This window comes from Cryptomeria japonica, chromosome 1 (assembly GCF_030272615.1).
Source record: "Cryptomeria japonica chromosome 1, Sugi_1.0, whole genome shotgun sequence".
Taxonomy (NCBI): Eukaryota; Viridiplantae; Streptophyta; class Pinopsida; order Cupressales; family Cupressaceae; genus Cryptomeria; species Cryptomeria japonica.
The window spans coordinates 407,606,766-407,624,337 of NC_081405.1; positions in this window are offsets into that span (position 1 = coordinate 407,606,766).

Below are 17,572 nucleotides of genomic sequence, written 5' to 3' on the forward strand. Positions count from 1 at the left end.
GAGTCATCAAAGTAAAATTCCCAAGTCACATCGATCTCAATAGAGAAAATGTATTCATCGGGAAAGGACTCTGGATTAGGTAGGGAAAAGGGTGAAGGGTGAAGGAGCCTCAACTAAGTGGTAAGTCAACACTTGACCCTTTATTGCCTTATGCAAGACAAACTTAAGGTCAAACTTAGTCAACATCATAACCCACTTAGCTAAGCATCCAGAGAGGTCAATTTTAGAGAAAAGATTCTTGAGGGGATCAAATTTAATGATAACATGGACCTCAACACTCAAAAGGTAATGCCTTAACTTTTGGGTTGTAAAGACCAAAGCAAGGCACTGCCTTTCTATCGCAGAATATCAGACTTCATAATCGAGTAGAGTGTGGCTTATGTAATAAACCGGACATTCTCTTCCATCCTTATCACGTTGTGCCAATAAAGTTGCAAGAGCATGAAGGGAAGAAGTTGTGTATAATAGGAAAGGCTTAGTAGGATCAACAAGTTGGAGAATAGGAGGATTGGTCAAATAGGCTTTTAGGTCTTCAAATACTTGACAACAATCTTCATTCCATTGAAAAATGGTATTCTTTTTAAGAAATTGAGTAAAAGGAAAGGTACGATCCACAAGTTGAGAAACAAACCTAAGAATAGTCTGGATTTTTCCCTACAAACTCTTTAGTTGGGAGACATTCTTAGGAGGTGGCATGTTAACAATAACATCTATTTTCTTCGTATCCACCTCAATGCCACAATGTGAAACTATGAACCCTAATAGCTTTCCACTATCCACACCAAACACACACTTTCGGGGATTCAAGTGCATGTTATACTTATGAATTCTCTCAAAGATTTAGCGAAGGATCTTAACATGATCTACACGAAGAATGGATTTAGCTAAGATATCATCAACGTAATCTTTTAAAGTCTTATGTATATAGTCATGGAATATGAGAGTCATAGAACACTGATAGGTTGCATCTGCATTTTTGAATCCAAAAGGCATCATAACCCAACAAAATGTGCCCCAAGGGGTGGTGAAAGAAATTTTGTATTGATCTTGAGGATTAATGAAGATTTGATTATATCCTAAGAAACCATCCATGAAGGATAATAGGGCATGACTTGATACAAAATCCACTATCATATCGATATTCGGGAGAGGAAAGTCATCTTTTAAAGAGGGTTTGTTTAGATCACAAAAGTTTGTACACATCCTAATTTTATTGTCAGGCTTAGACACAACCACAATGTTTGAAATTAATGAAGAATAATCGATAAGACAGATGAATCCAACATCCAACAATTTTTCAATCTCAGTTTTAACAAGTAATGCCACTTTAGGGTGAATTTTTTGAATCTTTTGCTTCACAGGTTAAGCATCGGGAATTAGGACAATGTTATGAGTCACAATCTTAGGATCTATGACAAGCATATCAGAGTATATCCAAGCAAACATTTTAGGAAATTTAAGTAATAAATCATAATATTATTTTTTCCCTTCTTCATCAAGACATCTCCCTATCTTAATGATTTTATCTTCAACATAAGGATCTATCCTGATATAAATAGTGTCACTTATTAGGAGATTGTTTTGTTGAGGAGAGTCTTTTAACTGAGGAAACTCTTTAACTATCTCATCATTATTTCTTTCTTTCCCAAAGTAAGCTTCTGCATTTAGACAATAGGGAAAGCCACGATTATGGTGATAACGAGGAAAGTTGTCATAAGCTCCTAAGAATTTGGCTAAGGAATCATCATTAGGAAGAACATCTAAAGCTAGGACACTAGAAGAGTCACAGTTAATATACTCTGGATATTTTAGCAAAAGAGAAGCAAAAATGACATTAACACTAATAAATGATCTCTTAGAGATTTTAGTACGCTTAAAAGGATCATAACCAAGCCCAAATGTCATCGCGGAAGTTATTTTCCAAGGGAATCTTGATCCCCTATTCTTGAGCACCACATCCATTACCATTATATCTACATCTAGCTAGGATGTGAAAACCAATACCATAAAGATTAGCCATTTTTGTAGAAGAAGGAGGATTTTCATAAAGTGAAGGGTCAAAGTCCTCCAGGTCAGAAATGGGAGACAAAGTCTGGGAAGCCACCACAAAGTTATTACTCAATGGCCCAGATAAAGAAGATTGCACCTTAGGTTCTCTAGGGTGAATTATGTATTCCCCTATGAAAGTAGGATTGAAATCAAGAGATCCCCAATCATCTTCTACAAGAACCTTCTCAGGAGAAAAGGTGTTCCTAGTAGTAGAATCAGGTTGAGAAGATTCTCCCTCAAGAATCTTAGGTTCACTTGAGGAAGTATTGGGAATCGATTCAGATGTAGGAGATAAGTTTGATGAAGTGGTTGCATTAGTAGGAGTATAATCTTTAGAGGAATTATCTAAGACAATTAGGGAAGAACCAATTGAAGAGGATTTAGAACTTGATGTTTGTAGACAAGCCTAGAGACTTGTGTCACCTAGCAAGGTATATGTTTTATTGTTGTAAATGAATTTAATTTGTCTATGAAATGTAGAGGGGACAACTTGCATGCTGTGAATCCAAGGTCGCCCTAGCAACAAGTTATATGTCAATTCTCTAGACATGACATGGATAGGTGTGGGTAAAGTAACATGACCTACCTTAATGGGGAAGGTAATGATACCTAATGAAGATTTAACAACATTGTCAAAGCCTTAGATAGTAAGAGAAACAGGCTTAATAAGAGATGTATCAACATTGATCTTATGCAACAAGTTAATGCTACTAACATTAAGGCCAAAACCATTGTCCAGTAGTGTTCGCTTTATTGCACTATCATTTATTATAACCGCAACCATCAAAGGATCATATTATTGTTGAATTTCACTAGAGGGTAGCTCATCTTGTGTAAATACAATCTTAGCCTTAGGTGTTGTGATAGAATTAATCAAGGAAGCCATATTATTAGATATCATTGCAGGTGGGACATTTAATGTTTTTAATACATCTTGTAGCATTCCATGATGAGTTGAAGAAGTTTGAATCAAATCCCAAAGGGATATCTTGGCAAGAGTAGCTTTAAGTTGTTCAACTAAGTCATATTTCTTACCAAGAGTTTGTGAAATGCGAAGCGCTTGAGGAAGAATGGGTTGAGGATCAAGAAGAGAAGTTGGAATAACCAAAGGAGGATTAGGTTGCCTATTGTTTCTCGTATTATAGGTATGGGCAACTACATTATAATTCTCCTTAGTTAGTTGTTCAGCGTAGCTATAAGGACTCTTAGTGGGATTCCTTCCTTGAACCGTAATGATGGGTTTGTTTGGAGTACTAAAGGAGTCATGACTATATCCACCTTGAACTATGAAAAGAGGTTGATTAGGAAGAGGTGAAGTTGGAGAAGGAAAAGCACCTTAGACTACAAAATGGGGTTTTATATGTTCATTCACATTGATAATATTGATTAACTTTTTAGATGCATTACTCTTGTTTGAAGGTTTAGGAAAAGACATAAAGTCATCAAGGGCATCATCCAATAAAGCATGATCATAGTGATTGAAAGGCTTATCTTTGGACTAAAAAATAAACATAACCTCATAAACAGAATTGTGAAGGTCAACCATGTCATTAGATTTTATGGAGGAGTTGATAGGAATATACCCATGAGAGGAATCATTAAACTTATCTTTCTCATCACCACAAAATGGTATAATAACAAGGTTGATTAGTTTTTGGCAAAATGAGGGTTTAGAAGGCTTAGGGTTCAAAAACTCATCTAGAGATTCATCTAATTCATCCTTACTAAACTCCTAATCAACAAAATTGAATACATCATCAAAAGCATGAACATCTTGCAAATAGAAATTTGACATTTTGAAATTGAAATGAAAACACACAATGCAAGAAAATAAAGGGAAATCACCTTTTTTTTAATTTTCTTTGAATTTTTTTCTTTTTTTTTTGGAATTTTATGTTTATAAAGAAAAATGAAAAGATATCAAATCTAGATCTAACAATGCAATGTAATGAAAATACAATCGTGTTCATGTCGGGTTCACCAAAGATGTGTAGGGGAAAAAGTGAGACTAGGTATGGAAACCCTAATCCCACTCTCATACACACTCATGAAATAGGAAATAGCCTAGGGAGGTGACCCACTTCAGGATACTTCTTGTGTGGAAGAGAGAGTCGAGGATCACCTATTAGGTTTTATATTCCTTTGTTGTAAATGATAGAGGGATGATTAAAAATGCAATCTAACTTAGGATGCAAGTAAGCAAGCAAACCCTAATTTGGAAATGCAGATCAAAGGACAAGTGATATACTACTGAAAAGTATAGAATAGGAGACAAAATCAGATGTGCACCTATGTCTAAAATTTGAGCAAAAACTTATGGGACCAAGGTACCACACCACTGTCCTGATTCTGCAAGTCTGGAGTTGCAACTAACAAAGTAAATTATGAAGCCTGTAAGACATTGTTCTGCCAAATCCTACTGACAAAGGGAAATACCAAGGTTCCATGCCCCAGTCCTTGGGGTTTCTGATGAAATTTGCACTCAAAAACTGCCTCTGTGTGCTCCTTTGGTCTTGAAACTTCCAGCGACGCTTAGATCTGAACCTGTATCTAAATTTGCAAACTAGGGTTTTGGGTGGCTATATGGGGTTTTGCCTTAGTCAAACCCCTTTTTTGGTGATTTCCACCTCCACAAATAGCCGATAGTGTACTGAAAATGTGTGTACAAGAACCTTGTGTGTGCTCAAGATCCTAAAATGAAAGCAAACAATGTAGAGCAACCCTAAAGAGTAAACCCTAATTGCTAATAATTGACAAAGTAAGTGCTCTAAATCCATGATGCAAAGTGATCTAAAGCATGAATATGAATCAAAATGAAGCTTATGCAAAGATATGAAAACAACATGACACCATACCCAACCCCAAGGGAGAGGTACAAGCCAATCTTCAGTTAGTGATCTCCTATTGTTCTCTTATATCTTCAAAAGCCCCCAATTGATGAAGACATCAAAGATCTACTCTTTTTTTGAAAGGAAGGCTCTTTTATGCTTCAAAAACCTGCTCTTAGATTCTTAGAAGAAGACCCCTTCAAATGAAGAAAGAGAGCTCTTAAGTATGAAACCTTAGATCTTAATTTTTTCTTTAGGCTGACCTAGGATTTAAATTCCCCACCAACCTTTTGGGGTTAAGAATTATTATATAATAGGCTTATGCTCCAGAAATTTTGGGAAAAAAGTCGAGGACCATGTGCATTCCCACCACGCTTTGACCAGTTTTTCACCAAATTTTTGGGGCCGTTAGATATGATGATATTAGAGTGCATCCCAAAGTTACAGCTAATTTTGAGATGTTTTAATATGCAAAATCGGGCCTTAAAGGTTGAAATAAGACATAATTAGGGTTTATGATTAAATGATTCATTGGAGGAATAAAATGGAAAGGGGCATGCTTAGGGTAAAGGGCCCAACTTTATAATATGTAAAGGGATGAAACATGGATTTAGATTTTATTAAATTAATTAATTAAATGCTCAAAGGGGAATAAAAAATGCAAGATGCAAGACACACTAAGGTAGGTACTAACTTAAGTGTGAAATTGTACCACCCTAGCAAGGGTGTACAATTTACGACACTACAGCTTCAAAGAGTATACAGTTGGGATTTTGTTTTGTTTTATGTTATTACATGTAATAAGGTCATCAACAATCATTTCATATCTATTTTATGTCATAGGAATTAAAGTTGAGTCATTTTGCAAATATTATAAAAAAAAGTTGCAAAAACATGGAATGTGAAGAGTCCTAGGTTGTACATGAGGGAAAGTTGAATGGTTGGAAGTTTAAAAATAGTTGGGAATCTGTGTAAATATCTTAAAAAGGATTTTCAAGTTCTAAATTCATGGTTGGAGAGGGTTGGAGATTGTGAAAAAGGAGAAACCCTTATTTTTGTGCATTATTTATGAACTTTTCTCATGTTGCAGAATGTTCTTGTGGCTTGTTGTCCTGAAGGACTAATTTTCCTGTAACTATCAAAAAGAAATGTATGGTGCATATTGTCATGATATAATAATGGTCTAAAACCAATGGAAAAAGGTGGAGAAATGAGTCTAGTTTCATTTCCTTTTTATCTGATCCAATTTCATTAAGTTTTGAGTGAGTTATGATATTTTTGGTGAGAGCAGGTATGTGATAAAACTAGGGTTTTCAACAAGCATTAAGAAAACTATATCTCTGTATTGCATCATCCCAAAAGGCTCAAACTTGGTGAGAGTCTTCTTTACATTTCTGATCAAGGCTACTACAAAGGAATTTGGATTATTTGATCATATGGGAAAGATATGGATGTTTTTGTGTGTCTTTTCATAGTAAATGTTGTCATGAGGGTTTAACAAAATAATACATTGTTGAGTTATTTGATGTAATGATTACTTGTATACCATCAAAATCCATAGTAAGAGGCCATGATCAGGCCAATATTGTATGTCCTTGCTGAAGTTTAAGATGACATATGTGAAATATACTGGAAAGAAGCAATGTATCCAAGTGGTGTAATTGGAATGCACCTTGAATTTATTTAAATATATCTTGTATGTTGATTGATGTTAGTCCTTCCTCTGCATTAATCTTGGTGGATCAATTTGTGACTACTTCATTGCTTCATCTCCTCTCAGGGCCCTTAGTGCACTACCAGCTTCATCTGTGTCACCCTCTCCTTTAAATTTGTCACAAGGTACAAGGGGGTAAGGATCATTCGTCTTTCATTTCTTAGTAGGAGGGAAAATAGGAGAAACCTCCTTTGTAGACTCATCATATAACACATTGTGTATAAAAACCCCTTGGGGTTTCTTGGGTGGAATAATAGCCTATTTTGGTGGAGATCTACCACCTATTGATTTACCATATATCCTTTCAAAGTTGTCCAATCACAATTCAATTCTTCTTAATTCATTTATTTCTTCATCATAAAATCCAAGGAAAGTGGGGTCCCTTTTCTTTCTTTCTTCCTCTATCCTTGTTATGACCAGTCACTTTTTCCTCTACACAATTTCTCCATATGATGTGATATTTCTAACTAAGTCCTCTTCTATCAAGACTTCATGCAAGACTGATTTAACAATTGAACCAATGTGATTCTCAAGATCACACATTCTCTCTTTTCCAAACTTTAGTAAAAAATTGGTTTTTATATAGTTTTGTAGTTTTTCCAACATATTAGAAACAATGGAAAATCCAGCAAATGTCACATGATGAGGCATGATTGTCCATTTTATCCTTGGTGTAATTAATTCCTTTTCTAACCAGAACATCTACCACACAAACTCCAAAAATGCAAATTTATTTTGACACAAACATAGGTATCAAATGAGGAGTTTGGGGGCACCCATAGACCCTACTAATAGTATTTTCTCCCATATAAAACCAATCAAAAAAGTTATGACTGTGACCCTTTTCAGGGTCATAGGCTAGGGGCCTCAATACTCTCCTTATATTAGGTGTCTATCTCTCAACTAAATGATTGAAAACACCAAAAATAGTGATAACAAAGGAGTCACAAAATACCTTGTGGTTTGCATCTCTACATCTCATGTCCCATAAGTAACACCAGAACTATACTAGTAGCTTATTTCCATTCTCATCCACTACTCCCAATTTTAGCCTTTGCACAAAGTCTTGCTTATTTTGAAACAAGACCAAATAGCATAACAAGGAATAATGATGGAAATTGTTGCTTTTGTTTTATTTCCAAGCCACCAGATGCTCATGTAACTTCTTCTCAATCTCAAAGGCAAAATCGAATTCAAGGTTTACCTTAAAGTTTTGTATCCTCATTACCATATACATTAGTGATATTGGCATTATGGCCTTGGCATCTTCTCCTAGTATCTGACACAAGGCAGAGTAAGTCTATCAAAAATACAAAAGAAAACCATCAATAGGGAAAGGTTCACTGCCTATTATCATTAAAGGTTGATTATTAACCCTCCTTCTCCTATAGTATGGAAGCTCATCCTTCCTGAATGTCTTACACAACCTATTGTAGTCCATTGCAAACTGTTCTAGGTCCACCTTAGTGAGAATTTGTTTATTCAACATGAAACAATCAATAATAGTAGACCTGGTAATCACTAGAAAAGGTTTCCCACTTAGTATCCTAACGGTTCTAGTGATAGGGTGGTAATGGTCTACCAATATCTGAATTAAATCATGGTACACAAAAAAATTTGGCACAATTAATTTTGCAATATAATAGGTCCAAGGATTCAAGACAAGATTATCCCGTCTTTGTTCTTGTAAAAGTACCAAAACAAGTCCCTTCTTGAAATTGGAATTGTAGCATCCCTACAATCCTCCATTTTGTCTTTAAACATATTCTTAGCTCCTATGTCTGTCAAGCCAAGCAATGCATCTAACAATGATTTATGCAGAGGCCTTTTGGTCGAGTTTGTGACCCTAGGTTTTTTATCAAGACCCTCATCATTTTTAGAGCTTTCTCCCTCCCCAATTTTTCCTTTTCTATTAGGCATTTTTATTTGTGCTCCTCATTCAAATTAAAATACTCCTAAAAATATATTAGCTTGAAGAGGCAATTTGGTTCTTGGGATTTATTGCGCACGATTCAGGCTCATTCCTTCTCACTATAGAGATCAACCTACATAATTTTTAAGATTGAAATGAAAATTTTGAGTTGGAAATCAACTATTAATGGTGACCTTTGGGGTCTTTTCTGCATTTAATTCCTTTGTGCGATTAAGCACTTCGCTACCCTTTTCATAATAACAATGATGTCATCACCAACTTGTCTCATCTCATTGTTTTCACCATATCGCAAACAAGTTTTGTCATTCCTATTTTATTGCCGCGAAATGGCGATAACATGTATTGCTATATCGCTACACTTCCTTCTCTCTTATTTTGGCTCCCCGCGAAATGGCGAAATTATTTTGCACCGTTATCACTACATCACAACACACTTTCTCGTTATTCATATCCTCCTCACGATATAGAGATATTTTATTAGGATATTACTAAATTGCAACCTTCTAAAATCCCAAGTGTTTTTTGTTGGCGAAATAGTGACAACATTGCATGATCTTGTCTTTTTTATCGCCACTTCGCAGCCCACCAAATATAATAGATCGTGGGATCCACAAAATGGCAATGTAGCAACCTTAATTGTTATTTTGTGGACTATTTAATATGATGGGATATGTCCCATGAAACAACAAAACTCATAAATCCTTTGTTTCCTCCTTCGCTAAACATTTTGCAAGGCACTCAGATTAATGTGATCCAAGATTAGCGAATCATTGACATTTAATGTGCCTTATGTCCCTTTTCGTTGTTTCACTAGATGCTGGGTATAAAATGATTTAGACCTTGTAAAATAGTTATATTTAGTTTACTTAAATTTCTTTTTCGTTGTTTCACAAGAGGCTTGACATAATAGATATATGATTCTAAGAAATGGAGATAATTGAGGATTGAGATATATGGTGGCTTGTAGTGGCTCTCTAAGAGGATAAATGTATTTTTAGAAAAGTGGAGTGGGGTATTAAGGTATTGGCTAGCGGATAAGGATTACATTGGGAACATGATTCTTTCATAAGGTTTTCTTATATCTCAAAGTATTTAATATTATCCTTTGGGATTTTAGGCTAGAAAACACATTGAATTATCTATAATCATGGAACTCAACTTGTGCATGGGTATAATTGTATTTTGCTTAGGACAGTGGTGGGAAAATAATTTAGAAGATCATGGTCTTACTGAAACTCATTTTGCAGGTTCCAACATACTACATTCTCCCTCCTAACTTATCACCTACCCAAGATAAGACTTTTATTTTTCATTTATATTACTTCACTACTCTTGATGGTCGCTTGATCTAGATAATAAAGGGGTAATTGTACCCATTTAATACACACATATTCCAAAAATGCTTAAATCAAGTATTAAAGAACCTCTAATAGATATACCTACCTTAGGTATTGTTACCTAATTTCACTTCCAACTCAATCAAGTAGAGTTGGGACAACATTTTCATTATGAAAACGAAAGTTGCCTATCTAATTATGGTAAGTGTTCATACAAGTAGGAAATGATAACAACCAAAGCAATAGATTTAATGCAAATGATTTACAAGAAAGAAGAATATATAGACTTTGCATAAAATGGCTCTCTTTATTCATGAACATCAAAGGTACAATGTCCCACACAAGTTGTCAAAAATAGCTAAAGAAATGCAATATAAAAGAAAACAATGCATATGACAATGAAGCATAAGGAGAGAGAAGGGATTCGTCATTGCCTGGAATGACGAATCCTACAATTGAGTGTTGCATCTTCAGTGATAGTTTGCCTTTCCATCCACAAATACTTGCAAGAAGATGAGAGAGATTGTGTTAGAAGCTCAGGATTCCAAATCTAATCTTAAACATCATCAATAGCCGCATAGTCTACTTTCATAATGCATCAAATCAACTATGTAATCATTACATGAATCAGAGAAGAAAGTAGACAAACAAATCAGAAATTCATTATTTTTATCTAACATGTTTGTTCATTGTGCAGGTATAGGTATCATATTAATTGCTAGATTATTTTATATTGAAATCAAATATCATAGCATGTGGAGTAAAATGGGATCCCACAAGGGTTGAGCCCAACATGGTTGTAATTGTATCAATTAGGTTTACATCATTCATAACAGTGAATTGATTCTTACGTTGTTACAAACAATAAGTACCCGCTCAATACAACTACAATGAATAAAAGTAGTGATTGTAGGCAAATAGAAGTTTTAAAGCCAAAATCATGAGTATGAAGATCAAGGCATTTGTTTGCCAAAGCATAAGATATACACCCTTCATGATTTAATAGAAGAACAAATACAAAAAATGGTTATAGTCATTGAAGGACAAAAAAAATTTTAGTCTTGATTCATTACAGATTACAAAGCAAAAGAGGAAGGATAGCCTCCATAGCAGAATTTCAAGCCAAAGAACAGATTCAAGAATAAGGCAGTGAGTAGAAAATAATGTTTTTCTATACAAATATGTATAAAAACAATAATAGAAACCAAAGATGTATAAAACAATAATAAATCAGCCCAATAACAATGAAGTTGCATGGCACATTGTCATAATCTCGATGATAGAAGAGGACAACTAATAAGACTTTAAGTTCGCAACAACACAAATGGCATGGAACAATCACAAAAGACACATGGCAGCATGTTTTTGGAATTCAAGAATCATTGTTATATCCAAGAGATCACTGTCAAAAAAGCTTAAGAAACAAAGTTGTGATATCAATATTATATTCATTTATTTGTATTAATAAATCTCTTAAGACCATGGAGAGCTCCAGTTTGAATTGTAGGATAGAAGGCAAAAAATGAGTAAGTGCAATCTTAATGGTAAATAACAGTCACATCCCAGAATAAGCACAAAAGGGAAGTCTTATTATTGCCAATAAAAACTCTTACAGTCATTCAAATAAAGGTCACATTCCTAACTCACAACCTCAACACAGATACTATAATCTAGCGAGTTATACCAGCCTTCAAAAGACCAAATTATCAGAATTAGTCTCAAAGGCACAAAAGAACATTCAATACACACTTTGAAGATAAAAAATGACAATAGAAAATATAGTTAATGACAAAGGTATTGTAATGATCAAATAAGGAATATTCAAACATAGTCATACTTAGAGAATAACAATATACTGCCATAGAGATCATATTTCTATACAGTCTATGCAACAATTAATCAATTCTCAGGGTAAAGGCTTAATTCAAGTCATATTAAAAGGCTTACATCTTATGAAGATCAATAGCATATAGAGTCAAAGAAGGTAATGTCACAATTATTAGATGCTTTAGATAGGTCCATTACAAATCGATCGAAGAAAGAAGCCCATTAGTAGTGAAAAAAGTTTTTAAAAGAGAATGATAAAAGCATTCAAGACATCTATGATAAGGAAGATTCAGTGTGATTCTTCATATATGAGCAGATGGAAGTGACTGATGTAAGGTTAATGAGAGAATGATAGTGATGAACTTCACTAATCTAAGGAAAAGAGTAGTATTTCAAATGGTAAATCTTGAAGCAACAATCATGATACTGTTATATAATGTTATTTTAGTCCTAGAAACTGAATACATCTCACACAAAGAAAGTATGAAGACATAGTAAGCACAAAATAGAGCAACACAGCCATGATTGGGAATATCACACTCATCATGACATGGCCATGGTTTATTAGACAAATCATAGCTACAAAATTTAAATTAGTAAGCATATCACAAAGAGAAAACCAAGATTGAAGGCGTGAATAACAGTGAAAACACCAATGAAGACTCCTTACGAATAAAATCATAGATTCAAGCACTGAATCCAAAGAGAGCCAAAGAAATGTTCATGCTTGTCTTTGTTAAAGAGCTTGACCTATTATATTCAATAATGATACCATATAGCAGAACAAACTTACCAAACTCATCTTTGACGTGCACAAGATTTGCCGGAAAGCTCTTCACAGAAACCCCTATGGCAGCACCCAACTGAGTGAGAATGGTACAACAAATGGGTCAATTGATTGTCATGTTTTAGGCTTGTCTTTACCCTAAAATGTGCTTGGTCAAAAAAGCATTTTATGCCTTCGTGTTAATTTCTCCTCCTTCAAATATTTCTCATGGCCCTTAGGGCTTTCTTTTTATTTTGTGTCTTTACATAAGATAAAATGCAAATATTTGCTAAAATAATGTTGTATAACACTTAGCAAGTATTATTTATAATGCAAAATAGAGGAAAATACTCTTATTTATGGTATAAATTTATTGCATTTGCCTTTATTTTTTAGTCAAGGGATGGAGTTAAAAAATTTATGAGTGTGAGGGTATATAGGAGAGTTAGGAGAAATTACTAGACATTTGGAGGGTATATAGGGTGGTTTTGAGTCAATTAAGGGGAAGTTAGAGTGATTTTATGGTTGGACATGGTCAAAGTTTACATTTTCAACACTTTTGAGCTCTTTTGGAGAAGATTCAGTTGCTATATTTTTGGCTTTTTGGAGACATTCAACCCAAGTTGGTTTCCAGGTCCTTTTTTGAGGGATTTTTGGACGGAGGTTTTGATATAAAAACCACTTGTTGGTTTAGTTTGAAGTTAGTTCTTTTTATTTTGTTATCCATCTTGTGACTTTTGCAGTCCTTGAGAGAAGAAGACTCCATATTTTGTAGCTCATATTGACATGTATATCAATTTATGCCTTAGAGATTAATGAAGATAAGCATTTTACCTTCTCAATTTTCTGACTACTTGTGTGCATTTGTTTGATTGATGCAACTACTTGTGAAATTATGTAGATCCTTATGGTTATGTCTCATTGTAGCACCTTTTGGATAATAATATGCATGTTGCAGGTTGTAGGTTGTGTTGATATGCAAATATTGTCTAGTTGTGAGAAGCATCTTTCCTTCTAGGAATACTAGCATCAAATCCTTCTTATGAAATATATATGGAAGAAACATATAGAATTGAGTTGTATTTCTCAGCTTCATCATTGATTGAACTATGTGTGCAGACTATTATACAAATCCTAGTTAGTGTTTTTGTGTATCACCTTTATCAAGCTTTCCAGTTCTAGTTTGTGTTTTCTTTCTATCCCTTTCCTCTGCAAGTCAATAGTGTAGTTTAGTTTAGCTGAGTGCAAATTAGGAAGTTGGCCTTCTCTAGAGGTTCTTTCCAATATAGGTGTCCCACAAACCTGGAAGGATCCCATGTTTCTCCAAAGTGCTAAGTTTTACAACCTAGTAATGGTGCAATTTTGAGTGATAATAGTTTTTGGCATGCCTAGTGGGACTGAGAACTAATTCTCAGTTCATTTTCTGAACTTGTCTATTGTTGTTTGGTGTGTAAAGTAGTATTTTGAGCCTTCAAGAGGTAGATAAGTCACATGCATGGCGACTCTAATCTCTAGTAAAGTAGATTTAGTGCATTACAACTTATGAGAAGAGTGTAGACAAGAAGTAACTCTTCATCTTTTGAATATATACAGTTGTGCCCACCTAGGAGGAGAAAAGGTAGAGAAACTCAAAACATTGAGAAAAATATCGTTTATTCTAGGAGAGCCAAGTCTACTCCTATTGTTAGAACTCATATTGTCTTGCCAAGAACCCCAATGATCATGATTCCTAGAGCTAGAAACCAATCTTTTGTTCCATTTAACCAAGGTAGTCCTATAAACTTAATACAACATGATGATATACTTGTGGCTACCTTGAAGAGTCTTCCATTTTTCACTGGGGAAGACCAGACAAGTCTTATTGAGCATATTAAGGGTGTGGCTAATCTATGTGTTGTTCATCATGTCACTCAAGAAAATTTTGCACTCAGGTTACTAGCAACATCTTTCAAAGGGAAATCTCTACAATGGTTCAGAGGTCTACCGATTAACTCAATGGCCACATGGGACAAGTTGGGTGATCTATTATGCAATTATTTTGAAGACAAATCAGACCATTTGTCTTTGGTGGAGCAGTTGAACACAATCAAGAGAGCTCCTCATGAGCTCATGGCAGATTTCAACTTTAGGTTTCAGAAAACATGAGATAGAATCCCACAAATAGTAGGACCCTCAGCTAATCATGCTTTTCTTGAATATTTGAAGGCTTTAAATAGCGATATTTATATTATGATACAATCCATGGGGGGTACCACACTTCCAAATGCTTTTTCTATAGTCATTAGGGTTTAAAACAACCTCATACAAGCTGGCAAAATTGCTCTCAGACCACCCATGCGAATATTTCTAGAAATACAACCACCTACACCATTGGAAATCCCCCTATAGTTGTTGTCCTAGTTCTATCTTCATTACCAAATCCAAATGCTCAACCTGTTAGCCAAGAAAATACTCTTCTAGTGCAGTCTAATGATCTTCAAGAGATTAAGGGGTTATTGCAGACCTTTGGTAATGAGATAGTTAACCTTAAGAGGCAACAAAATCAAAGTTTCATACCATATCAACCTCCATTTCAGCCCTCTTATCAGCAAAACCAGTCAAACAAGCCATTATATTAGCCAAACAATCAAGACCAAAAGCAAGTTCTTAATCCTAGACCCTATCAATCTTATAATCCAAATTATACAAGCACCTCAAAAGAGTTTGTACCTATTCAGAATAACTTGGCTTGGGAGTATGAGTGGTGTTACCCATGTAATCAACCACATAATTAGAATAGTTGCACAAATGGTGTTATAAACCAAGCACTTATGGTCCGAAATTGTCCTAACTTTCATCCTGATGTGCTTGGTGAAGTGCTTACACGACAACAAGAGGAGCAACAACATGAAACTGCTCTTCTAAATTGGCAAAAAGAAGAGTTTTGTGGCATGAATCAAACCAGTTTATCCATTGCAGCCAATACAAGGAGTAAAAGGAGAGCTATTGACATTGGACAAAAAACATAATGATACTTTTTAATTAAATCAAGCATCAAAGACGAACTAAGGAGTAGCCAGAATGATTGGTGGAGCATGTTCCTCTCAAGTTGTTGGTTCATCAAATGATCAAAATGTTCGTATTCTTCCAAGAAGTTAGCCTTTGCCAAGCGGAGGATAGCCTGTCGAACAATCTCAAGTACAACAAGCTCAAGGAGAGTATGTTGCTCTTAAAGGACATAAAGGACAACAAAAGGTAAGCCCACATTAATTTAATATTTTGGAGCATATGAAGAAGATTAATGTATTGATTCTTATGTGGAAGTCATTAGCTATTCTAGGCCAAAAGGAGCTTTTGCAATCATCTCTATCTAAGATTTATTTGTCCAATGAGTCTCCTCAAAATACATCTAAAGTTGTGCTCATAAATGATGCTCAAGAAAATAGTGAACAGCAAGAGAAAGGCATTAAGCCATCTCCATTCTATGTTTCCCTGATCATTGGTGGTCCTTGTTTACAATTGTATGATTGACTCATGTGTCAGTAGTTTAGTAATGCCAAAACAAATTGTAGACAAGCTGGGTATTGAATATGAACCATTTGAAAAGGGAGTTGTACAACTAGATGGTACTATTTTTAACACCATAGGGGTCATTAAGGGGTTGGGTTAAATAACCTTACATGCATGTTCAAACTTCTCTATTCCACATGATATATATGTCATAGAGCTGCCTCCTTACTTTTCTATATGTTTGTCAAGAGATTTCACTACTAAGATAGGTGCTTACTTATCTTTTTAGGACTAGGTATGGCACAAAGGTCACTATAAAATCAAAGCCTATTGTTGAAGACCATATTGAACTGTATACCCCAAGTGGTATTAATGCATCTATTGTTGTAAATTGTACTATTCTGGATCAAGAAGAGATTCCTACAGTCAAGGAATCAAGAACATAGATTGAGGATATACCTAATGTGCTTATGGATGAGTGGGAAACTGAGAATAATAAAGATATTACTGACCAATAGCTCGAAGAAGTGGGCTTTGGTGTTTATATGATGCATGAGGCTGATTCTTTTATGTCTAACCTTGTAAAATGTGTAGAACAACAATATGGAAAAGATGATAAAGATTTTTGGGAGCTATATTTTGATGGCTCAAGGAGCAAGATTGGGGCTAGTGGTGGTTGTATGCTTGTTTCTCCAAAAGGTGAAAGGTATTACTCATCTTGTAGATTTTATTTTAGTTGTTCTAACAATACTACAGAGTACAAAGCTCTCATCCATGGCTTAGAGTGGGAAAGGAGAAAGGGTATTAGTTGTCTAAAGATGTTTGGGGATAGGGAATTGATTGTAAATCAGGTAAGAAACCTCAATGTTACTAAAAATGAATTGCTTAAGTCATATAAGCATAGAGTGTGGGAAATTATTGAGGAATTTCAAGCTTTCAATCTGATGTCTATACCAAGAAATAAAAACAAGCATGCTAGTAGGTTGTTTGTTTTAGGCGCTGAGTTTGATGTTCCTAAAGAGATTAGTAGTGGTAAAAGTCATCAGCACATTAAGATTGTTGTTAGGCCTATTGTTCCAAATAATAATGTTAGTCGGCAAGTGTTTGATTGTGACCAGCAAATTGTAATTTTTTTGAGGGAAGAAGCTAAATTCTCACATGAAAATCAGAAGAAGCTAGAACAACAATATGAGGATTAGATTGTTCAGCTGAAAACAAACATGCTACTGAAGGGGTTGGTAACATTGGAATCCATTTTTAATTTAGATCATCAAGTGAGGAGGGAGAAGGCAAGCATGCAGATCAAGCAAGAGCATTATGAAGAGGTAGAGGTTCTTAGAGGTAAGCTCCTCAAACTTGGCAAAATTTTTACTAAGGAAGAAAAGGAGTCATTTGTTAAGATTTGTCAAGAGTTTAGTGATGTATTTTCTTGGGAGTATTCTGTTTTGAAGGGGTTTGATCCTAAAATTGCCCAATATACTATTGAGCTTGAGCCTAATGCTAAACCAGTAAGGCAAAAACAAAGGCCACTTAACCCCAAACTTGAGCCTCTCATGATTAAAGAGTTGAATAAACTGATTGAGAGCAATATTATATTTCCCATTAAACATACTTGGGTGTCTAATTTAG